The 26,121-nt window shown below is 43.8% G+C and overlaps 1 pseudogene; it reads right to left on the reverse strand.

Annotated features, from left to right (window-relative positions):
- Window positions 1-21,500: 21,500 nt before the first annotated feature.
- On the reverse strand, window positions 21,501-21,658 carry LOC138768243 (U2 spliceosomal RNA; annotated as a pseudogene).
- Between the last annotated feature and the right edge of the window lie 4,463 nt (window positions 21,659-26,121).

Raw genomic sequence — 26,121 nt, forward strand, 5'->3', positions numbered from 1 at the left:
CAGAGTCACTTTAAAGGGACTCTATCATTTCTTTGCTGTAAGCCTACAAACTGGGCGTGTTGATGCATAGAGGGGGTGTAGGGATCTTTCCGGGGGATGGTGTGGTTTGACACAGTTCACAGCAGACTTGGCTTTGAAAATAATAGCTTGGCGTTTATTTGCAGCATAAACAGTCCAGTAAACAGAAATACAGCAACAGCATGCTTTTAAAAACAAAACAAAAAGGTCTTGCCCGTCTGGGCACTTACTAACCAACAGGTTACCTATCTGACACTTCGACCAGCAGTATCGCACGGTATAAACCAGCCCCAGCAGTGGCAGTATTCTTTTGCTCCCAGGAAACACAGCATGCAGGCTGTTCCCTCCTGGCTGAGAGCAATCCCCTGTAGCTCTGTGGAGCTTTTAACTTGTTGCAGGCTCATCAGGGCACACCTGACTGCAACAACCGAACTGGATCGGGGGGAAGGGAATGGCAGGTCCCACTACCAACCTACCCACCATTCCAGTAAATCCGGCCCGGAAAATGTAAAGAATAACTCAGCAGCATAATACTGCTGAGTAACAGATCTCTCCCGGATTTACCACCTCACCATATGCAGTAGCCTAGGTGAGATGTACCTCCCCTCGAACACTTTCCCAGTGACACTTCTACAGGGGCTACTTAGACTCCTTCCTCTGTGGTTTATAGCAAAGGAATGCAAAAACACAAAAAGATAAACATTGCAGATATAGAATATACTGATAACTTAAGTTTAGTGGCTGTTTTGGATTCCCTTTAACCCCTTAACCCCTTCAAGACCAAGCCAATTTGCACCTAAAAGACCAGGCTCATTTTTCAAAATCTGACCTGTCTCACTTTATGCGCTTATAGCTCAGTGATGCTTTAACGTATGCTAGCCATTCTGAGATTGTTTTTTCGTCACATATGGCACTTTATATTAGTGGCAAAATTTGGTCACTACTTTGTGTGTTTTTTGTGAAAAACATCAAAATATCATGAAAAATTTAAAAAATTAGCATTTTATGAACTTTGAAATTCTCTGCTTCTAAAAAAAGAAAGTTGTATTACATAAATTAGTTACTAAGTCACATTACCAATATGTCCTCTTTATTCTGGCTTCATTTCATAAACAATGTATCAGCAAATTACCACATTTTCGTGAAAGTTTCCAAAACTGATTTTTTTAGGGACCAGTTCTTATTTTAAGTTGATTTAGGAGGTTTGTATACTGGAAACCCCCATAAGTGACCCCATTTTGGAAACTAGACACCTTAAAGAATTAATCTAGGGGTATAATGAGCATTTTAACCCTACAGGGGCTGGAGGAAAGTATTCACCATTAGGCCGTAAAAAAATGAAAAATTAAAATTTTCCAATAATATATACATTTAGATTAAAGTTTCTCATTTTCAAAAGGAACATGAGAGAAAAAGCACCCCAAAATTTGTAACGCAGGTTCTCTTGAGTACTACGGTACCCCATATGTGGGCGTAAACCACTGCATGGGCACACAGCGGGGCTCAGAAGGGAAGGAGCGCCAATTAGCTTTTCCATTGCAGATTTTGCTGAAGAAGTTTCCGAGCACCAGGTGCATTTGCAGTGCCCCTGTAGTGCCAGCAGAGAGAAAAAAAACCATAAGTCACCCCATTTTGGAAAGTACACCCCTCAAAGAATTCATCTTGGGGTAGGATGAGCAATTTGACCCCACAGGTGTTAGAGGAAAGTATTCAAAATTAGACAGTAAAAATGAAAAACTCAAATTTTTTCCAATAATATGTTCCTTTAGTTTGAAATTTTTCAATTTCACGAGGAACAAGAGAAAAAAAGTACCCCAAAATTTGTAACGCAGGTTCTCCTGAGTACAATGGTACCTCATATGTGAGCATAAACCACTGCATGGGCACACAGCGGGGCTCAGAAGGGAAGGAGCGCCAATTAGTGCCAGCGGAGTAAAATCTCGCCATAAGTCACCCCCTTTTGGAAAGTGCACCCCTCAAAGAATTCATTTTGGGGTGTGGTGAGCATTTTGACCCCACAGGTATTAGAGGAAAGTATTCAAAAGTAGACAGTAAAAATGAAAAACTCGAATTTTTCCAATAATATGTTCGTTTAGTTTGAAATTTCTCAATTTCACGAGGAACAAGAGAAAAAAAGTACCCCAAAATTTGTAACGCAGGTTCTCCTGAGTAAAAAGGTACCTCATATGTCGGTATAAACCACTGTATGGGCACACAGCCGGGCTCAGAAGGGAAGGAGCGCCAATTAGCTTTTTCAATGCAGATTTTGCTGAAGAAGTTTCTGAGCGCCAGGTGGGTTTGCAGTGCCCCTGTAGTGCCAGCGGAGTAAAATCTCGCCATAAGTCACCCCATTTTGGAAAGTGCACCCCTCAAAGAATTCATCTTGGTGTGTGGTGAGCATTTTGACCCCACAGGTATTAGAGGAAAGTATTCAAAAGTAGACAGTAAAAATGAAAAACTCGAATTTTTCCAATAATATGTTCCTTTAGTTTGAAATTTCTCAATTTCACGAGGAACAGGAGAGAAAATTCACCCCAAAATCTGTAACGCAGGGTCTCCTGAGTAGAACGGTACCCCATATGTGGGCATAAACCACTGTATGGGCACACAGCCGGGCTCAGAAGGGAAGGAGCGCCAATTAGCATTTTCTCTGCAGATTTTTCTGTAGAAGTTTCTGAGCACCAGGTGCGTTTGCAGAGCCCCTGTAGTGTCTACAGAATAGAATCCCCCCAAAAGTCACCCCATTTCGGAAAGTACACCCCTCAAAGAATTCATCTTGGGGTAGGATGAGCATTTTGGCCCTACAGGTATTAGAGGAAAGTATTCAAAATTGGCCAGTAAAAATGAAAAACTTGAATTTTTCCAATAATATGTTGGTTTAGTTTGAAATTTCTAAATTTCACAAGGAACAGGAGAAAAAATCTACCCCAAAATCTGTACCGCAGGTTCTCCTGAGTACAACGGTACCCCATATGTGGGCATAAACCACTGTATGGGCACACAGCAGGGCTCAGAAGGGAAGGAGCGCCAATTTGCTGGAGCAAAACCGCAGCTAGTAACAGTTATTAGAATAGCGCAGTTACTAAAATACAATAAAAAAAATTAGATTACAGGTAATGTGGGGTGGTTACGGACAATCTGGGGTGGTTCCAGGTAATCTAGAGGTGGTTACGGGCAGTCTGAGGTGGTTACGGGCAGTCTGAGGTGGTTACGGGCAGTCTGGGGTGGTTACGGGCAGTCTGGGGTGGTTACGGACAGTCTGAGGTGGTTACGGGTAATCTGGGGTGGTTACGGATAATCTGGGGTGGATACGGTCAACATGGGGTGGTCACAGGCAACCTGCTATGGTTACGGCAACCTGGGGTGGTTAGAGGCAACCTGGGGTGGTTAGAGGCAACCTGGGGTGGTTATGGGCAACGTGGGGTGAATACGGACAACCTGCTGTGGTTACAGACAATCTGGTATGGTTACAGGCAACCTGCTGTGGTTACGGACAATCTGGGGTGGTTGCGGACAATCTGGGGTGGTTACAGGCAACCTGCTGTGGTTACGGATAAACTGAAGTGCTAATAGGTAATGTGAGGTGGGTACCTGTAATCTGGCGTGGTTACGGGCAATCTGGAGGGGGTCACTGGCAATTTGGGGTGGTTAGAGGCAAGGTGCAGTGTTCAGAGGCAAGGTGCGGTGGTCAGATGCAAGGTGCGGTGGTCATAGGCGATGTGCGGTGGTCATAGGCGACGTGCGGTGGTCAGAGGCAAGGTGCGGTGGTCATAGGCGACGTGCTGTGGTCATAGGCGACGTGCGGTGGTCAGAGGCGACGTGCGGTGGTCAGAGGCGACGTGCGGTGGTCAGAGGCGATGTGCGGTGGTCAGAGGCAAGGTGCGGTGGTCAGAGGCAACCTGCGGTGGTTGCGTGCAATCTGGGGGGTTACATGTAATCTGGCATGATTACGGGCAATCTGGGGTGGTTATGCCCAACCTGCGGTGGTTAGGGGCAACCTGGAGGGGTTACAGACAATCTAGAATTGTTACGGATAGAGTGAAGTGCTTATAGCTAATCTGGGGTGGTTACATGTAATTTGGGGTGGTTAAAGGCAATCTGGGGTGATTACGGACAATCTGGAGGGGGTCACTGGCAACGTGTGGTGGTTACGGGCAACGTGCGGTGGTTACGGGCAACGTGCGGTGGTTATGGGCAACGTGCGGTGGTTACGGGTAACCTGGGGGGTTACATGCAATCTGACATGATTACGGACAACCTGGGGTGGTTACGGGCAACGTGCGGTGGTTACGGGCAACCTGCGGTGGTTACGGGTAATCTGGGGGGGGGGGTAGGGGTAATTTGGGAGTAAACTGCAATTATTACTATAATAAAAAGTGTGTGTTTTATTTTTTTTGTATGTTTGTCACTTTTTGTACTTTATACATTCATTTTCACTGTATTACTATGATTACTGTGATATTTTCTATCACAGTAATCATAGTTCAGTGACAGAGACCAAATTGGTCTCTGTCACTTTAAATTTTCAGAGCTTGGCTGGTTGTGGAGCGCATGCGCACTTCATAACCAGCCAGGACGCCGAGGAGGAAGGAGCTCCGTGGATCAGGTGAGTATATGGGGAAGGGGTGGGGGGTGACTGGGGGACGGGGGTGACAGGGGGGGTGGGGGGCGACTTGGGGGGTGGGGGGACATTACTTTTTATCCCCTGTCACCAATCATTCATGGTGACAGGGGATAAAAAGTGCCGGCGGCACATGGCACAAGCGATCAGCGGTATATAGTATATACCGCTGATCGCTTGTACCGGGACCCCACAGGGGGGGTCCCGATGACTGCCCCATGCTCTCCGCTACCTCCGGTGGCGGAGAGCATGGGGCTTTCATTCATTTTTCTTTTTTGATCACTGTGAACAAACATTAGTCTGTTCACAGTGATCGCGGCGGCCATCTTGGATCCGATGGCCGCCGCGGGAGGGGGGGTTAGTGACTGGGGCACTAGGGGGCTGATCTGGGGTCTGATTTTTACTTATTTCATCTCCCCCCACCGTGAAATACAGCGGCGGCACCGGCCCATTAGTGACCGCCGTTTCGGCGGTCACTAAGGGGTTAATGGGGGTCAGCTGCGGAATCGCAGCTGATCCTCATTATCTCCGGTGCTGTACACAGATGAGAGCGGGATCGCTGTCCCTGCAGCGATCCCGTTCTCATCACAAAGCCCCGTCAAAGCCTGAACGTATATGTACATTCCTACTGCACTGGGCATGTGCAAAAGGAACGTATATATACAGATGGCTGACGTGAAGGGGTTAAAGACCGGACCAAAGGCTATAGCAGTTGCAATTTTTACCTAGAAACCCACATGAGCCCTTATTTTTTGCGCCACTAATTGTACTTTGCAATGACAGGCTGAATTTTTGCATAAAGTACACTGCGAAACCAGAAAATAATTGAATGTGTGGTGAAATTGAAAAAAAAATAAAAAATTTAATTTGGGGAGGTTTGTGTTTACGCCGTTTGCCCTGAGGTAAAACTGACTTGTTATACATGTTCCTCACATTTGTTACAATTACAACGATATGTAACATATGTATAAATTTTATTCTATTTGATGGCTTTTAAATTCTTTAAAATCGCTCTATTCCCATGCTTATAGTGCTTTTATCCTTTGGTCTATGGGGCTGTGTCAGGTGTCATTTTTTTTACGCCATGATGTGTTCTTTTTATCGGTACCTTGTTTGCACATATACGACTTTTTGATAGCTTTTTATTAAATTTTTTCTGGATTTGATGCAACCAAAAAGGCTCAATTTTGCACTTCGGAATTTTTCTGCGCTTACGCAGTTTACAGTAAGAGATCAGGAATGAAATAAATTAATATTTTGGGTAATTACGCACGCGGTGATACCAAACATGTTTATTTATTTATATTTATAGAATGGGAAAAGGGGGGTGATTCAAACTTTTAACCCCCCTGGGGTAAGAGTTATTCCCCCTGGGGTTAGGGTTATTCCCCCCTGGGGTTAGGGTTATTCCCCCTGGGGTTAGGGTTATTCCCCCCTGGGGTTAGGGTTATTCCCCCCTGGGGTTAGGGTTATTCCCCCCTGGGGTTGGGGTTATTCCCCCTGGGGTTAGGGTTATTCCCCCCTGGGGTTAGGGTTATTCCCCCTGGGGTTAGGGTTATTTCCCCCTGGGGTTAGGGTTATTACCCCTGGGGTTAGGGTTATTCCCCCTGGGGTTAGGCTTTTTCCCCCCTGGCGTTAGAGTTATTCCCCCTGGGGTTAGGGTTATTCCCCCTGGGGTTAGGGTTATTCCCCCCTGGGGTTAGGGTTATTCCCCCCTGGGGTTAGGGTTTTTTCCCCCTGGCTGTTGGCGCTATATAAATAAGAATTATTATTATTATTATTATTATTATTATTATTATTATTATTGGGCCTTTAGTTGTGAGTCACAGTTGCTCGCAGTGAAACATAAGCAACACCGACCAAAGCATTGCTGCCTCCACACGCGGAAAAACCCCATCCAGCTGCTTAAAGAGACGGGTACACAATAAGGTAACTAAACTTTTATTAGGGAATGACTGAACTTGCCGCCCCTTTTACTATCCTTGTATGTGTGTTATGGATCTAGCGTCACGCTTCATGTGTTGTTTTATGTCACTCCACGTGTCACCATCTCATATTGTTCACCAGAAAAACCTAGAAGGTCCTGAACAAGGAAGCTAATTAATGAAATTATTGAACCACAATAATAAATGATTAGGAAAATTGGCCGTCCTTTGTTTGTAGAATGAGACTTCTCCGCCAATGAATATGAGAGTAATTTGGATCAAATTAAAGTGGATATTTTAGCCGATTACCATTATGTAATCAGTGGAGAATTATATCTTACATATGTCTTACCTTCCTCCAGATCAAGAGCTCAAAGCCTATTTATAGCATTAATATGCACTGAATGATAGCAACTGTTCACCCAATGAGAGAGGAGAAGAAAGCCGGCTATGGTAATGGATTAATAGGTGCACCTATAGGCTGGGTTCACACTACGTATATTTCAGTCAGTATTGTGGTCCTCATATTGCAACCAAAACCAGGAGTGGATTGAAAACACAGAAAGGATCTGTTCACACAATGGTGAAATTGAGTGGATGGCCGCCATATAATGGCAAATATTTGCTGTTATTTTAAAACAACGGCTGTTACATTGAAATAATGGCCGTTATTTACCGTTATATGGCAGCCATCCACTCAATTTCACCATTGTGTGAACAGATCCTTTCTGTGTTTTTAATCCACTCCTGGTTTTGGTTGCAATATGAGCACCACAATACTGACTGAAATATACGTAGTGTGAACACAGCCTAATTACTCTGACACTAACACTGACTGACTGCCAGTGACTGACTGATACACACCAACTGACAGAGTAACACGGACAGACTGACCAACACTGACTGACACACAGCACTTACAGCTCAGTCTTCTCTCTATTCCTCTCTATGGTGCTGTTCTCCACATTGTAAAGTTGAGGACCTTAAGGTCATGTGATCAGGTCCTTCACCCTTTTCTCTCTCTCTGCAGGTCCTGCTCCATCTCCTGTGTCTTCTAATAGTCAGCCCCTTACCCTGCACTACAGTGAGCGGGCTGAACATTAGAACACCGGGCCCCTCTCCCTCTCTGGGCCCATCGAGGTGCTGTGGGCCCCGACACATGCTCGGGTAAGCCCTGTGCTGGGGCCGGCTCTGTCTGTAAAGAGTTAATATCGTTTGTTGCAAATCATTGAAAATAAAGCAAAAAATTTCCTTTCTCGGTTTTCTAATGTTAATGGCCGTCTCTTGCGCCATTAGTAAAGAAAAAAATCTATTTTCAGTTTGACCTTTAGTAAGTCGCTCTTCAATTTTAATTAGTGAGCTAGAAGTGGATGTCTCACTTTGCATTAAGGGAGCTGAAATCATTCGCCATGGATTATTATGGCCCCATATAAATATCATACCAAAGAAAAGCAGCATTTGTTTCTTTTACTTTTTTTATACAGTTTGACCACATGAATATTTACTTTTTATTTTAATTTTGGTTTAAACAATGGGGGAGATTTATCAAAGGGGTGTAAAGTAGAATTGGCCCAGTTGCCCCTAGCAACCAATCAGATTCCCCCTTTCATTCTTCACAGATTCCTAGGAAGATGAAAGGTGCAATCTGATTGGTTGCTAGGGGCAACTTGGCCAATTCTACTTTACACTATGTTTGATAAATCTCCCCCAGTTGAACAGGCTCTTAATGCTATCATGTTATCTATATTCTATCTCAGAATATCATTGCAGCATATAAAATAAAACTGAATAATAATTATTGGGATCAATTATTATGCATCAAAATAGTCTAGAAATTTGGGAGAAGGGCGTCTGGTCATAAGGTAAGATACAACACAGCCCATGACAGGTTCACGTTTACTACAAATAATTTTTGAAACAAATAATAATTGAAACGTAACATCAAAATGTGTGACAATCTGCGCTATCGCTAAGTCTCAACGGGTTTTCCTCACCCTGCGGGTTCATTGGTAGATCAAAGCCTAAGGCGACCAAGTGGCCCCCAGCGGGTCAAAACAATTAGATATGAAAACAACAAAAACCAAACAAGCAGCTACATAGCGATGTGCAAGCTCACAACAGTCAGGTTGGATGGTGGCACGATAAACCAAGTACAAAGATAGAAATAGTTGTCGATATGCATCCAGAATGTCTTCTCTGTTAGGTTACGGGATCATGTTAGTGGCTCCTGCGAGTTTGGGCAACTTTATTTTTATCCTAATACTTTATCGTTCCACCATCTAACCTGGCTGTTGTGAGCTTGCACATCGCTCCGTAGCAGCTTGTTTGTTTTTTGTTGGTGCCATATCAGATTGTTTTGACCCACTGGGGACTCTTGGCCACCCTAGCCTTTGACCTACTGATAAACCCCCAAAGTGTAAAAAATTGGTCAAGACTTAGCGATAGCGCAGATTGTCACACATTTTGATGTTATGTATTTTATCAACAAGTGATTATCTTTGTCGGGACAATGTTTTTTTACTAAACATGTATGTTGTGTTGTGATCACACACCCTTCTTCCAAATTTCTGGGCTGTTCTCATTTTAATGCATACCCAATCATTATTATTTAGGGAAAAGTCTGTCCATTTTCTAAAGCTGGCAGCCAGCTGGGGCAGAGGGGAATGTAATAACCAATCCTCACCTCTCCCCATGCCCGCATTGCACCACCTGACCAGCTTCAGTAGCCCCGCTGGAAGGCATTTTCCCCGAGTTGTGATGATGTCAATGCCCGTCCCGGCTGATGGACTGGCTGCTCAGCTAATCAGTGACTGGAGCTATGTCACACCCCGGTCAGCGGCTGGCTGAGAGGCCAGTTCATCAGCCATAATGTCTGCTCAGAAGAGGTCCCAGAGCGGCGATCTGGCACTGGACAGGCACGGGGACAGGTGAGTACTGATACATTATTATGTTCCTCCCCTGCCCCTGCCGTTTACAAAATTCAGCGCTGCACTTCTCCTTCAAGTTTTAGTTTACATGCCACAGTGATATTATGATTTGATTAACATATTACGATTCCATTCCCAATACTACAGGCAAATAGCGGAGAAAAAAAAAAAAAAGTGCGTCAAACTCCTAGATGCCAGCGCTGCCTCAGAGGAATCACAGGGACGATGATGGTAATATTTAAAAGGTTTATTTAGAATACGCACAGAGTATTACGCGTTTCAAAAGCATAAGCTTTCTTCCTCAGATAGTTGTGCATACAGAGTATAGGACAGTGGGAGTTTAAAAGGACTGATAAGATATCCTCTCAGTCCTTTTAAACTCCCACTGTCCTATACTCTGTATGCACAACTATCTGAGGAAGAAAGCTTATGCTTTTGAAACGCGTAATACTCTGTGCGTATTCTAAATAAACCTTTTAAATATTACCATCATCGTCCCTGTGATTCCTCTGAGGCAGCGCTGGCATCTAGGAGTTTGACGCACTTTTTTTTTTTTCTCCGCTATTTGCCTGCACTTCTACGGGCCCCTTTGGGAGCATCCCGGTCTGTCTCTCCCAGCTAGCTGCAGCCCTGAAACACAGACGCCAAGTTGAAACAGGAAACAGTACCCCATAAAGGGGTGATATGCAACAAGCCCAAGGGGCTTTAAGGTGAGCCTCTTTCTATCTTTTCATTACCCATTGGTACCTACGGTATCACACGAGGCGCCGCCTCCCGCCTTTCGCTTTTTTTCTTTATCCTATTCCCAATACTACTCAGTGCTACCTATATCCATATATGATATCCATATATGTTTTTGAAGGTGTATTGGGACCTTAAAGGGGCAGTGTCAAGAAGCAAAGAAGGAGAACAAACAGGCTTGTTTTTAGTAAAGAAGCTGACATACTTGTACTATTTTTCTCTATACCTATACATCGGAATACGATTAAACAGCATGAGTGACCCAACTTAGTGGATGCCTGCTAGGTCTTAACAGGTTATCAAACAGCAGCACATGGTCGATTGGTGACTCTATATCTCCCCAACGATACATTTTAAGAAATACTTGTACATTTGATATATGTTACATGTAATGTAATGCATCAGTCTAGACCTTGTTTTCTTTGTGACACAGCCCTTTAAAGGCCACGTCCAAACTCTGTCTTGAGCGAAAACTCACGTCTGAATTTTTTTTTACTTGTGGCTGAAGAAGTTGGATGCCGCCCTAGGGAGTCCAGAAAAAAGTGGATACAGCCTATGGCCTATAGCTGTATTCATGTTTTCCAGGACTCCCTAGGGCGGCATTCAACTTTTTCACCCACCTGTAAAAAAGAAGGCTACAACACTTATTCAAAATCCAATATTTTATTAAGTAATCGAAAAAATAACGATTAAAATTGTACACAGAACAAGGTAAAAATTCCTCACACAGGATTTATTATCACAGCCACATGATCATGTTTGCAGGAGGATACATGTACAAGGCAGGCATCAAGTGGAGAAAGTCTAAAAGACTACAATATCTATTGCACTGCCCCCAATTAAAGTGCAATCCTACAATCCAAGAAGAACATCCTCTAAATCAGAGTCATGGGTTTCTTTGCCAGCCAACTAGATGACTGTAATTTATTTCTGCATAATTGAAAAAACATTTAAAAAAAATAAAAATAAAAAAAAGATAAAATATGATAATGATGATAAATGTTTACAATCCTGTAGAATTCTCTTTATTTAGTAATTATTTCAGAAATCCCCTTTGGATCGTGTACTTCTATGTTGGAGGACATTGTCCTCAGCCTATGATAGACAGGTTATAAGCCTGAGCCCGTGTCTAAGCCTTCCTGAAGTTTTATGTTTGCTGTGTTCCTACAAAATATCCCATTAAAAGGTGTTCCCGGATATATCATGTCTGCAGGTTACCACAGGGGTTAACCATACCCTTCCTTGGGTCCTGCGAATGTTGCCAAAGAAAGCTATCTTGAATTGTTGAAAAACATCAGCATCCTTATTGTAGTTGCAGGTTTCAGTATCTTGGTTTATATTTGGGAAGTCAAAATGCTATCCTTTTATGATCTATGAGGTGGGACCTTTGGGAGCCCCAATGATGGACACAATGTTGGTGAAGTGATAAATCCTCTTGACTGTTCTTTTCTTTTCTCCCCAGTGGTTCCAGTCACCAATCTGTGCTAAGTATTGCAGTATTACCCCATACAAGTAAATGAGACTAGAACAATGCCCTGCATTAGAAGACTGGTAGCATGGCTGCCCCAACTGTGTACCCTAGTAAGAGGTTTTGTTGCTCTTGATGTGCCAGGTCTGTGGCTTCACTGTGCTAATCGGCGGCTGAGACAGGACACTGCTGCAGTTACCTATTGGCTGAGCTGCACTCCACCGTTAATCCAATACTGAGAGTTCAGGCTAGGGATGGATTAACTTTACCATAGATCCCGGGCTGTTCACTAAGCCTGGGGCCCCCCATCCCAATGTAAGTATGACAGCACTAGTGTGGTACAGGATAAATATAGTAATGATGCCCTGATTTGTACAAAATTACAGGAAAAAATCATCAATTTTTTGCAAATCATGGCAGAACTGTAGCCAGGGACAATACTCTACTGAAAGTAAAAGTCTTTTTGGGTGGCCATGGTTCCCTCAGGAGCTCAGGACCCCGGGCTACCACCGGAAATTGACCTATTATAATCCGCTACTGGTTCGGGCTTGGACAAACCCGAATGTACTCAAAGGCCCAGAGCTGTAAGTTGAGCTGTGATTACACCTGTGTCTATATTTTACACTCTTTGATAAATTTCACCCTAAGTTCACTGATTTCTATTGACGTCTAAAAGCACAATTTGTGTTTTGCTGCTCCATCTTGTCTACTGCTAATGGCAGCTCGACACAGTTTAGGGCACAGGCACGAGTAATGGCTGCCGAGTGGCCGAGATCCAGCCAACACCCATAGAGAAGATGACTGTTGAAATAGTTAATTGACTGTTGATTGACACACACACCCTACTTGTGTTGGATTGGAAATTTTCTCCCAGCTATAACCTGAGGCTACTTTCTATTTCCTTGCTAGGACCACTTTAAGTTCCCAATCCACCACTGCCTGGAACTCTGTGTTATAATTTACATTTTCCCAAAGAAAATCCACAGCATTTATGCCTTCAATTCAAACAAATTGGATTTTTCTAAATTCCATTCATTCACTAAGGAAATAATATACATAATCTTTAGGGTATGTTCACACACAGTATAACAACGGCCATGGCTTAGCGGTCCCACCACTCACTCTGACCATGGGGAGAGGTAGGTTTCTACTTCTGATCAAATTCCCCCCGCCCGTTGATGCAAATCATGATTGGGATGATTCTTTGCAGCCATCATTACCAATAGTCGCCCGCCTTTCCCCACACTTTCTTGCAGTGAGAACATAGACTTAGGTTAACACACAGTAAAATAAAACTTTAAACAACTTTATAGCCACAATCTGCTCCCCCCCCCCCCCCCCTCAAAAAAAACAAAACAATTCTACCGTTGTATAGCTGCTTTTAACCCAAGATCTGTCCTGGGGTTCGTCCAGCAGGTGATGCAGTTATCGTCCTAAAAATAGCTTGCAGCCCTGTGTCAAATTGGCGTGGCCTAGAGTGTCTGTCCTAAGCCTGCAATGCCTCTCCGTCCCTCCTCCCCGCCCTTTTCATAATCAGGAATGCCCCAGGCAGGATTTCTCCTATTCATCACCTGTGTGAACACTGCACATGTGCCTTAACGATCCTACACACAAGCACAGCTCAGACAAGTGATGAATAAGGGAAATTCTTCTAGGGGTGTTCCTAATGATGAAGAGGGCATGGAGGAAGAAAGGAGAGGCATTGCAGACCTAGGGCACAGACACTCTAGGCCACGCCAATTTGACACAGGGCTGCACGTTTAAATGTTGTTTTTTAGGGCAATAACTGCATCACCTGCCATACGGACCCCAGGACAGATCTTGGATTAAAAGCAGCTATCCGACAATACAACCACTTAAAATTTTTTGGATGGTAATAAGCAATTATGGCTGTTACTCTATACGTTATGTGCACTGCTAACCAACTTCCCTTTCACTTCAATAGAGCTTATTATTACATTGAAAATACGGCCATATGTCAACCTCAAAATGACGGCTGTATTTTTATTTTATTTTTTGGCGTGTGAATATAAGACGAGTATCAGGAAATTGATGACTTGGTTATACACATCCAGCAATATAGGGTGAATACATTTTTTTCCAGCACTGAAACAGTTACATGTTCAGAGAGAATGTTCTCATGCCATCTGATCAATCGGTCAAAGCTTCATTCCAATGGAAAAGTTCAGAGGTTTTTTTTTTTACCTTATTTCCATTTTACGGAAAATCATTTTTAATTGTATTAAAAAATCATTTAGCAAATGGTATTGAGTGAATGGCGTCCCACATAAATCGCCTCCCTCATCATTTCTCAGAATAGTGCTCAGAAAAACCAAAGCTAGATTCTTTTTAATTGTTGTTTCCAACTCCAATCCAATCTTTCCGAGTGTTCATTACAAGTCAGCAAATCGTTGAAATGCTTTTAATATCCTGTAAACTAAAAAGTATCCTTCACTTGCTAGCACTAGTTACAGAGAGTACCGCACCGCACTTGTCATAGGGTCTATATACAGTTAGTTTTAAAATCGAACGATAATCATACGTGTAAACGCAGCGAACGATAAAGTGACGAGCGAGAAATCGTTCATTTTGATCTTACAGCGTGTACTAAAATCGTCATTCGCAAAAAAATTGCAGATCGTTCCGTGTAAACACTTGTTCAGCGATTTTACCTATGCGCGAGATAGGCTTCAGCAATCGCAAAACGATTTTTCCGTACAATATATCATTCTGTCTAAACGCTGATTGTTAAAAAAAAAAAAAAATGTTTTTTCGATATCATTAATCGTACGATCGGGCGAATTATCGATCCGTGTAAACGCAGCATTAGGGTCCTATTACACAGAGCAATTTTTAACGATTAACGACTAACGATAAACAATTACAAAAGAGATCGTTTCACCATAATACACAAAACGATAATCATTAGATATGATTGTTACTATGACTGTTATTGCGATCGTTACTATGATCGTTTATTCCTACTGATCCCAGCAAAACAATGGGCAATGTGCGATTACACTGAACAACTAGTGAACAAATGCGGAACTTGAGCGAATGAATGTGGAATTACAGCGAACGATTAGCGAACGAGTAATGATAATTTTAGGTTCAGATCTAAATCAACGATTTTTCGATCATTGCCTGCCATTACGCAGAACGATTATCGTTTAAATTTGAACGATATGAAGATTTTTCACACGATAATCGTCCCATGTAATAGGGCCCTTAGGGGAGCTTATTCTCTCTGTAGTCTACTGGGGGCTCATGGGCCATGGAAATCTTAAAGCGACTCTGTCACACAATGCCTCCCACAATCTGCCTCCCAAACCACTTGTACCTTCGGATAGCTGCTCTTAATCCAAGATCTGTCCTGGGGTCCGTTCGGCAGGTGAAGCAATTATTATCCTAAAAAAGAATTTTTAAACTTGCAGTTCTGTGACAAATTGGTGTGGCCTAGAGTGTATATGCCCTAGGATTGTAACAATTCTCCGCCCCTCCTCATCACTAGGAACGCCCCAGGCAGGATTTTTCCTATTCATCACCTGTCTGCACACTGCACAGGTGCCTTTACGTTCCAGCTCATGTGCAGTGTTCATACAGGTGATGAATAGGAGAAATATTTCTAGGGGCATTCCCAATGATGAAGAGGGCGGGGAGGAGGGATGGAGGGGTGTTGCAATCCTAGGGTATGGGTACTCTAGGCCACACCAATTTGACACAGGGCTGCAAGTTTAAAAGTTCTTTTATAGGACAATAACTGCATCCCCTGCCGAACGGACCCCAGGACAGATCTTGGATTGAAAGCAACTATAAGAAGGTATTGATATGTATCAATTCTTGTGCTGTCAGTTTCTAGATCACAAGCAGCAGTGTATACTTACCTTTCGATCCTGCATGTCTCTCCCGAGCTCCGGTTGCTTCTATATCTTCAGGCCCTGTCTCCTCCATCTCCTCCAGGATGATTGAAAGCCAGAGAAGATGGGGCCTGAAGAAACTGGCGACTGGAGCACAGGAGAGCCAGATGCCAGATCACAAGCAGCGCAGAAGGTAAGTATATACTTATGCTCTGGAAACTGACAGCACAGATATATTAATATCATACTGTATATGTACAATATATCCTATATACATATCTGTGCTGTCAGGCCCAGCAAACGAGCTATATTTATATTTTTTTAAAGGTCTGTTTGCCTATTTATACTTTTCGCTGGATAGACAAAAACAGAAAAGTGCAATAGAATTTTTTTTTTTTTATGAGGTTCTTAGCAAACCATTTGATCAAACAGTGTGTACCATCCCACCATGTTAGGGTGACATCAGAGAGATGAGTCCTACACTGACATTGGCTTTTCTTGGACTAATACTAAGCCTACACACTAGTGTATAAAAAAACCTCAATTGTTTTGCACTGAGCACAAGTCTTCTTTAAGATAATCATCCACAATACATGTTAATGTACATTCACTCCTGGCTAATCTGATTGCATGTATTTATGGGAGAATTAAAGGGGTTGTCCAGTGTTAGCGAACTTTCCCTATACAGCTGCGGTCATATAAAAACTAATAAAGAGCCTATGCTTCCCTCTTCAAACCTTTCCCCCCCCCCCCCCAGTCTTCATTGTCCCCCGCTAAGTGCAGCCCCTCCACTTCCGAGATAGACTCTCGGGAGTGACAGCCCGCTCAGCCAATCACTAACTGAGACAGGACAATTGTGTGTGTGTTGTTTCCTACCACTGGAATCAAGCACCGACACACTGGCAATGAAGCTTGATCTCCTTTATTCAAAGATGGCAGCCAGTATATACATTCTGGGGCGGTGTTCTTCTACTAAGGCTTGTGTCAGGACTTCATTGGCTGAGGTATGAGAATAGTTACTTGCATAGCACTAGTATTTACTTGCATAGGCTTAAAGGAATGTAACATCTCCATATGTTGAGAAGGTCAGCGCCATTTTGTAAGGGCTACACTAAATATACAAAGTATGACATCCTCAATGCATCAGGGTCCCAAGCCAAAACAAATTCCTGGTATAGATAATGAATATTACAATGCTGGTATTTTATTGTGCTCTCACTTATAGACTATGAATGTCAGAGTGGTGACAGTGTATCTGTCAGTCAAGGATGGTATAAAAAGGCAAATGCGTTATCATAGCCGCCCGACTGTCTTAAAACAGTCTAAATCCCACCAGAAGGCAGGGGGGTGCGGGAACACCTATCTTTGTGCCCCCATAGTGCTGCCTAACCTACATCTCTTCACCGCCGGCCTCCAGCAGCTTCTGTTGATGAAATGTCACTTACCTTGTGGATGGATTGCCTGCTCACCCAACCAGTGACCGGGGCGAGATACCGCTGCAACCAATAAGTGGCTGAATGTGCAATCAAAGAGCAGGGCTGTCACGTTTAAGCATCCACATACCCGGATGCCGGCTGAAAATGGCACTGGGTGGCTGCTGAAGAGACTGGAGAGCGGTGATATGGAGACATGGGAAGGGGTAAGTATACTTGCAGTAATTTTTACATGACCCTGAAACCAAGAAACAGTCAAAAGAGTGGAGGCACAATGGTTTTCTTGGTCCAAAAAAGTTTAGGGTGCAAAAATCAGCCTCTAAGGTCTGTTTTCTGGGATAAGGAGGGTGTGGACTACCGTCAAAATGGTTCCACCATCAATGCAAGGTATTACATTGAACTTTTGGACCAACTAAAGGCAGCTCTGAAGTCCAAAAGGCGAGGCAAGCTGCGCGAAGGAATCCTGCTCCTGCAAGATAAAACCTCTGCTGACACTGCACAAGCGACCACGGCAAAACTGGTGGAGCTAGGCTTTCAGCTGGTCCACCACCCACCTTATGCACTAGATCTAGCTCCCTCCGACTGTCATCTGTTTCCAAACCTGAAGAAACACCTCACGGGAACCAAATTTCACATCATTTCTGATGCCATGGCTGCTACAGATGACTGGTTTAGGGCAAAACCGAAATCCTTCTTTTTGCAAGGCTTACAGAACTTGGAATACCGATGTAGGAAGTGTGCTGACATCAGTGGAGAATATGTGGAATAAATGAAAAGTTTCATCTTGCTAGCTTTTTTCTTTCTGGGTTGAGCCAAAGACTCATCAGCAGCCCCTCATCTTTCTCTGCAAAGTGTCCACCAATTTTCTATACAGCAAAAAACATACCACATGAGGGACGTACACCGAAACATGGGTAATGTGCTACTTTTCTACACCCCAGTCTAAGGGACTAAGCGGAAACCCTTTTTTTAACAAATTCAACTCATAACTAAGTAGATTTGCAAGTTAACTAGGTACATGCCTCATAAAAGAGATCCATGTCATTATTCTGGGCTGCCACAAGCTCGTCACGGATGAATATTCTAACCAGATGGTAAATGATCGATTTTCCGACAAAGCTGACATTTAAAATGTATGTCAGATTCAACTAGAATTAAGGATGATAATTTGCAACTGTTTTCTTTTCTAAGACTTTGCAGGAAGATAAGCATTTCCATGAATGTTACATTTTGAGTAATTTATTGGTTTGTTAAATTCTCTCCCCATATCAAAATGGCAGATTTGTGGTGTAACATTTGTTGTCAGTGTTCAACACTTACATTGGATTGCAGAATATATTATAGAGCTGAATACTTAGAAATTGCTAAGAAGAAAATTTATATTTTGCATTTGCACCAAAACACGGCACAGATTTCAGGAACGTCGATAAATCGTAGACCTATGAAGAATAGGGGTTTGTGGTGCACTACAAAGCCAGAGGACAAAGCTAATATGTTATAGGGACACAGCAACGGTGCTAGGATCGGACCTTTTGTGGGAGGAGTGTAGTCTGCACCTTGCTGGAATCACTCACGCTAAGATTGAGTAGCTGTGGACGGATCTCAGCATATGTAGCCCTCGGGGGAAGGCTGGGGATTTAAATCCCATGGCGGAGGCAGATGTGTGAGCTGCCGCTCACTGTTTGGGACAGACGGAGGAGGAGGTGAGCCCTGCATAAGGGATGGCTTGAGATAAGGATACCTCAACACCGAGGTCAGGGGGTTGCAGCCCGGACTGTCAGGAATGACTGTCTAGTGATCTGCATTTATTTTTACTCTTGGGCGCTACTGCAATGAATTGAATTCTGGAGGAGAGTAGCCCTTAGTATACATTGCCCCCCCTCCGCTCAAGCACTGTGTTTCCAGACTGCAAGGTAGGAGGGCTTGGAATACAATCCTCCCTGATAGAAAGAGGTATCTGCTAGACTTTTAAGGTTGCTTCTTTCTTTCCGTCCATCAGAGAATTCACTCAGGAAAGAAGGACTGTTGCCGTCCTTTTACTAAATCAACGCTATGCCAGCAAAAGTCCAAAAAAGAAAATCGGGTGGCGCAGCTGACTTGGCACAACCAAGTAAAATAGGTACATTTTATTAAGTCATCCTCAGTGCCCACAAAATCAAGAATCCGGCTCACAGTTTCAACAAGGGGACGGAAAAAGAGTCAAGTTATGCTGTCCTGGAAAATGAGGAGGAGGAGGGTGAAGATGAGGATATAACCAATTCGACTCTGGGACAGATACTGGAAGAAGTCCAAAAGTGTAATCATGGTCTCGCTGACAGAAGAGAAGCAAGTCTATGGGGAGGTCGGTCTAGGTATTGATAATACAGCTGGATGTTTGGGGGAATACAGTATGTTATCGATCTTGGAAAACCTCTTTAAGTTCCCAGCACTGTGGGTGCCAAACAAGTGGGAGATGTGGGGATTGTTGCCCAGCAGCTATAAAGCTAGCCATTCCCTTTAACCCTTTAATGATTTAAATTTAGGGGGTTTGCTGTTTTCTCCCTCTTTTCTAAGAGCCATATCTCTTTATTTTTGTATCCTCAGAGCCACATGAGGGCTCTTGTATTGTACTTCCCCATAAAGCCAGCCCGGCTGCCGCAACAACCTGATATCAGCTGTAATCCTGGCACCACAGGAGTAATGCACAATTGCATGACGCCCACTGAATTCATGAGATTGTCAATGTAAAGCTGAAACAGGCCGGGATCTACCAAGTAAGAGAAGTTGTTTATAGCAACTGGTTATTATTGGTTTTCTACCAATATTTAGTTACTCTCAGGCCCGCTTCTGCCATGAGGCGGAATGAGTATTCCGCCTCAGGCGGCAGATTCTGCGCTCCTGCAGGGGGCGGCAGACAGCAGCCCTGCAGCCGCTTGCCTGTCCTGTCATCAGCGCTCACCACTGTACCCCGCCGGGCTCTCGCGCCGTCAGCCAGCATCTCCCTTTGCCCTTCAGCCTGTGGTGAGTGTCGGCGAGGGCTGCAGTCGGATCGGAGCGCGCGGGGGGTATTCCTATAAGGGCTGCATTCCCATGTCGAGGAATGCCTGTAACCGGAGTCTCCCCCGCCCGGACAGCATCTGATAAGATGCTGAGAGCGGGGGAGAACTGTACTGATACGTGCGATGCTGTAATGAATCAGCCGCACGTGGTGCTGTCATTACAGCGCGGCACATATCAATAGAGTTCTCCCCCGCTCTCAGCATCTTATCAGATGCTGTATGGGCGGGGGAGACTCCGGTTACAGGCATTCCTCGACATGGGAATGCAACCCTTATAGGAATACCCCCCTCCCCCCCGGCGCTCCCGCGCGCACCGATCCGACTGCAGCCCTCGCCGACACTCACCACAGGCTGAAGGGCAAAGGGAGATGCTGGCTGACGGGAGCCCGGCGGGGTACAGTGGTGAATGAGTGGTGGTGGTGGTGGTGGGGGGAGGCAGGGGGGGTCGCTAGTGTGGGGCGGCCGCCTGAGGTTTGCCTCAGGCGGCAGAGACCACAGAAACGGCCCTGGTTACTCTGTTACTTAAGTTCTACTTTAGCTTAAAGGGGTTTTCCAGGCAAAATAGACCATAGACTAGGGATGCATAGAACAGGTCAGCCTTCACTCATAGTATTGAGTGAACTTGTTCTGGTTTGGCAACGTTCGTTTAAACCCTAATGCACAGCCTATGGCTGTATCCATGTATTTAAGGACTCCTTAGGGTGGCTTCTAACTTTAGACGATTGCAGTCAGGTTTGGACGAGGGCTGCAGAACCCAAACTTTTGGCAACTTCCTACAAAACTAGTCACCCCCATACCCCACCCCCACCCCGCTGACCAGCTGTTCAGCACCTGCACCACCCGGCTTAGAGGGCCAGACGCACTTGGCTCCTGAGGATAGCGCCTCAGTATGTTTAGGTTTCTGCAGCTTCAAATCTTCTGTAGATCCTGTACGTGTGAATGTGTCCGTAAAGAGGTTCTGGTCATGCCAAGGCTCCATGGGGCAAATGTACTAACAAGTTTTATGTGCACGGTGTATTTTTTTTTTACACAACATTTATCAAGGCAAATTTCTCTAATATGGACCATGTTCACCATTTCTCAGTTTCTGCGCCAGGAGGTAACGTGGTTTCACATTAGCTACCTTTTGGGCTGATTTGTCATATTTTTCAGTCAAGCTGTTTTAAGCAAAAATTTGTCAAAAAATTGCTCAAGAATTATCAATGATGATTTTTGCACAACAACTGTAAAATTTTGCGCAGCCTATAAAAAGTAACAACTGCTTCAAAAAATTGTGCACATGATACAGTACAATCCCTCCAAGTGTTTATTATCGTGCAGGAAAGGTTACTATGTATTCTTTTTTCCTGTCACATCAATGAGTTGTCTGTGTAATACTTAGATGCACAAGGCCCCCACATAACACAAGAGGTGGGCACTAGCAAATATAATAACCAGGGTGAACGGATTTCAAGTATACGAGGAAGAAGAGCAGGGAATAAGCGGGTAAGAGGGCAGAGAAAGCTTCTTTTCAATCTCCATGTTTTAAAATTCCATTAATTTCATGGCCCCCAAATAGGGGACGTATCATATTTTAAACTGATAAGAGCAGATACAACGCTTAATCTTAGCCAAAAGGCCAAGTAGCGATGACTGGGCTGTTCTTAACAGATGCTTTAATGCAAGACTCAAAGACATAGACTTCAATAGACAAACTCTGTCCCCTTGAGATGAATATGAAGCATTACTCAGGCGCTCTGTGACCTGTGAAGAGGTCATTCCACAGGGATCTGCTATTGTTGCCTCTATCTACTGGTGTCACATGACGCTGCAATACTGTACAGCAGCCTCCTCTTATCACCACAGACACAACAGGAAGTCTCAGCTTAGTTTTAGCCCCAGTGGTGAGAAAGATAACAACAAGATATTAGTATTATTGTATAATAATTTTCTGATGTTGCTGTCCCTTTAACGCCTAGCTGCACCAGGACTTAACTGAATGTCCTGGTGCCACTAGGGGAGTTCAGAGGGGGTTCGCGCGGCAACCCCGCTCTGAACTGCCGCGATCCCGGGTGCTATATGCAGTCCGGGACCACGGCTGTTAGCAGGCATGGTCCCGCTAAAGTATTTATATGCAGCTGTCAAAATTGGTGGTCTAGTGGGGGGAACACCCAACGCAACGCGATCGCTGAGGGGTGATCCCCTCATCCTCACCTGGCCGGGGTCTACTCCGTAATGGCGCTGATCCCGGCTTGTCAATTAATTGCTTTCGGCTGCAGCAGCCAAGAGCAATAGAGTGCCTATCTCATGGATCTATGCAGTAAATCTATACTGCATAGATCTCAATGAGAGATCAAAGCAGTTATACTAGAAGGACTTGTATGTGTGTAATAAAAGTCAGAATCACCCCCCTTTCCACATTTTATAAATATAAATATAAATATCACCTGAACTATTAAATTGTCACATTCCTGATCTCGCACGGTAAACGGCGTAAGTGTAAAACAAATTCCAAAGTGCAAAATTGCACATTTTTGGTCCCATCAAATCTAGAAATATTGTAACAAAAAGTGATCAAAAAGTCGTATTTGCGCAATCAAGGTATCGATAGAAAGTAAACATCATGGCGCAAAAAATTACACCTCACACAGCCCCATAGACCAAAGGATAAAAGCGCTAAAAGCATGTGAAAAGAGCGATTTTAATATATTTAAAAAAAAATATATATTTTTTTAAAAAGGTTTTAATTTTTTAATAGCCATCAAATAAAATAAAAGTTTTACAAGTTACATATCATTGTAATCGTAACAACTTTAACGTAACAGTTTTACCCTAGGGCGAACGGTGTAAAGACTCCCCCCGCCCCCCCCCCCCCCCCCCCTCCATTTCACCACACATATAATTATTTTCTGGTTTCACAGCATATTTTAGGCAAAAGTCACATCTGCTATTGCAAATAACAATTAGTGGCGCAAAAAATAAGGGCTTATATGGGTCTCTAGGTGGAAAAATGCAAGCGCTATACATTATATACACAAGGAGGAAAAAACGAAAGCGCAAAAAAGAAAACTGTCCGTGTCCCCTAAGGGTTAAGTAATCAGCAAGTTTCTTACATTTGTCTTTACTATTCATTTACGCAAGGTTTGTTGGAAATGAAGCGTCTTTAGAAAGTTTTAAGACCATGTCTTTGTAGAAAGTTTTAAGCTGCAATATACAGTAGTTGAGTTGATGTTGTCTTGCCTGTGACCTGAGTTCATCCACAAGTTCCTCCAGTTCTGCCCTCTGTAGATTTCCTTGCACTGTTAGCAGTAATACTTATTGCCTAGCACTGACCTCATGACTGTTCCATAGAATAATAAGAGAGCGGCATATCAGTTCCACTGGAAGAACCTTGTGTTTTCCTTTTCCTGATGGAGACCTTGGTGTTCCTAAGTAAGTGTTACCATGACAGCTGCTAATTCTACAATTCACGCCGGTTCCGTCTCTCTCCCGGCCTCATCAGTCGCACAGAGGAAGAACACTCACAGTCCTCCTTCTCTTAGGATAAAATGAGCTCTTATGGAAAAGCTGAAGAGCCGCAATCTTAAGAGGAACAACACTTCACTGTCTCTTCATCGAGCTGGGGACAAATCCTGCTGCTGCAGCCGTCAAGAGTCAATAGAAGTTTTTCTGGTTTAACATTGCGTCCATAGTCTATAGGACGGCCGCAGACTAAGAATAAGAAAAAGAATAAAATAAAGTGCAAAGAACTTAATGTACAGATTCTACAAGGACACACAGCACCACTCATAATAAAACACAGTGATGTACAATAGTGGTTAGTGTATAGTTCTCAATAAAGTAGAAAGATTTATGTAAAATCTAGTAATACAAGCAGTATTTTTGTCATTTAAAGGGGAACTCCGGGGGATTTTTTTCCCCAAATCAACTGGTGTCAGCAAGTTATATAGATTTGTAATTTCCTTCTTTAAAAAAAAAAAACTCCAATCTTCCAGTACTCATCAGCTGCTGTGTGTCCTGCAGGCATTGGTGTATTCTCTCCAGTCTGGCACAGTGCTCTCTGCTGCCACCTCTCTCCAGAGCAGGAAAGGTTTTCTATGGGGATTTGCTGCTGCTCTGGACAGGTCCTGACATGGACAGAGGTGGCAGCGGAGAGCACTGTGTCAGACTGGAGAGAATACACCACTTCCTGCAGGACATACAGCAGCTTATAAGTACTGGAAGATTGTAGATTTTTTTATTAGAAGGAAATTACAAATTTATATAACTTCCTGACACCATTTGTTTTCGGAGTATCCCTTTAAGTCACTGTCATTGCATAGCACCTATGTTTTCTCTGCACAGTATAGCTAGAGTTTATTTATATCTGAGTGGCACCCAGAGACAATGAACCCAGCTGCTTAGCAATGATCGTTTTGGTCTTACAACTGGATCACTATGGGGGACATTTATTTAGGAGATGTAATGTGTGAGATCGGGGAATATTTTGTTTCCAATGCAGAAAAAGAATAATTGTGCAAGCATATTCACTCGGCCTGCACCAGTTTATGAATTATAAATTGGGCGCAAATCCCAAATTATGCAAACTTTTGGGTGAAAAATGTCACATCTAAAAAAAATTCGCCCGTTGAGTACTGGTTCATAAATAGACCTTAGATGAAAAATGGGTGAAAAATCCAATTATTCACCTAAAAATAGGAGCAAAGCCCTTGATAATTTCCCCTCTATGTGTTCCCTATGCTGCGGCCGGAGTGACTGTGATCATGCAGTGAAGGGCAACGTCCATCGCATTAAGCCGCCATACCGAGCTCTAACTGTATCTAAACAAGACACATTTGTCCCCCGGGTTCTCTGCCAGTCTCTCGCCATCCTTGAGCACTTAATCAGACTAAAATGAACTATTGTCTCAGGAAAACAAAAGAACATTAGTTCTGGACTGCCTCATGCTGTAATAAAAATCCTAATAAAGTCTGTAAAGCGGCTCATTTATCTGCCGTCCAAGGAGAGGGAGCGGGTTGGCTATGAGCGGACCGACTGCTCAGCTCCAGCACCCTCTTACCTCGGCGGGCACAGGCTGGCGATTGATGGTGATAAACTTAGATGAACGGATTAAAGCTTTATAATTAAGTGCAGGTAAAGAACATCTGCTCTATTGAGTCGCTCTCATTTCCCTAAGATGCTCTGAAGGGCCGTTCAATCCACTCCGACTCCATTGCTGCTTCTATGTAATAAAATGTGGATTGTTTCTTTACAACCACATCTGATGGAGTCGTCTTTTATGGATGTAAGAGAGTTCAGGAGAGTGTTCTTAAGTTTCAAATCATTGGAACTTTATAGAAGTAAATCAGTGTAATGTGTAAAAGGAAGTGCTATCACCCAGCGGAAGAAATAAAGTTACTGCCGTCTGCCGTTTTCTATTACTTTTCTTAATTTAAGAACAAAGATCTAATTGGTTGTTGAGGTACACCGAGCAGTGACTGTAACCATGGAAGTGTAAGGGGGTGGACTGCCCGTGCCCGCACTTAAAGGGAACCGATCACGCTATAAACAGCCATAAATCTAAGGAAACGTGCTGGTACATCACCCAGCTGGCTTCCCAAAGATACCCATGTAGCCTGGTTCCCATGTACATATAAACCGCAAACTGTGTTTAATAATCTCCCACGCTATATTTAAATTACCAGCTAAGTAGTCATCCGGGCATGTACCTGGGTCAGGTAGTCACGGTCCTGGGGGGGTTCCGGTGCTGTAATCACACCCCTCTGGGAGTGTTGCATGCTGACGTCACCGGGGGTCGTCGTCTTTACTGTGCTGCACATGCGCAGTACAGCAGGAGAAGACGCTGCTGTACTGCGCCTGCACGGCGAGGCGGTGTGGGTTGAGGTTGTCTCTGGCTTGTCCTCTCCTAAGAGGGTTTTAACAGTCCATAGTGCTGTGTAGCGTTACTTATAGGAAAGTTGTTAGAGGTGTACTGTTTTGCGTCCTTCCCATATGGGGTTCTGACTAAGACTGACTTACTCTTCCTGTCTCCCACGTATCCTATATCCCAGCATGTAAGGTGCGCTGTGAGTGGGTGAAGAGTGCAACAGAAGAAATAAGGAGAGAGGTGATAAG

Source organism: Dendropsophus ebraccatus, chromosome 11 (genome assembly GCF_027789765.1).
Source record: "Dendropsophus ebraccatus isolate aDenEbr1 chromosome 11, aDenEbr1.pat, whole genome shotgun sequence".
NCBI lineage: Eukaryota > Metazoa > Chordata > Amphibia > Anura > Hylidae > Dendropsophus > Dendropsophus ebraccatus.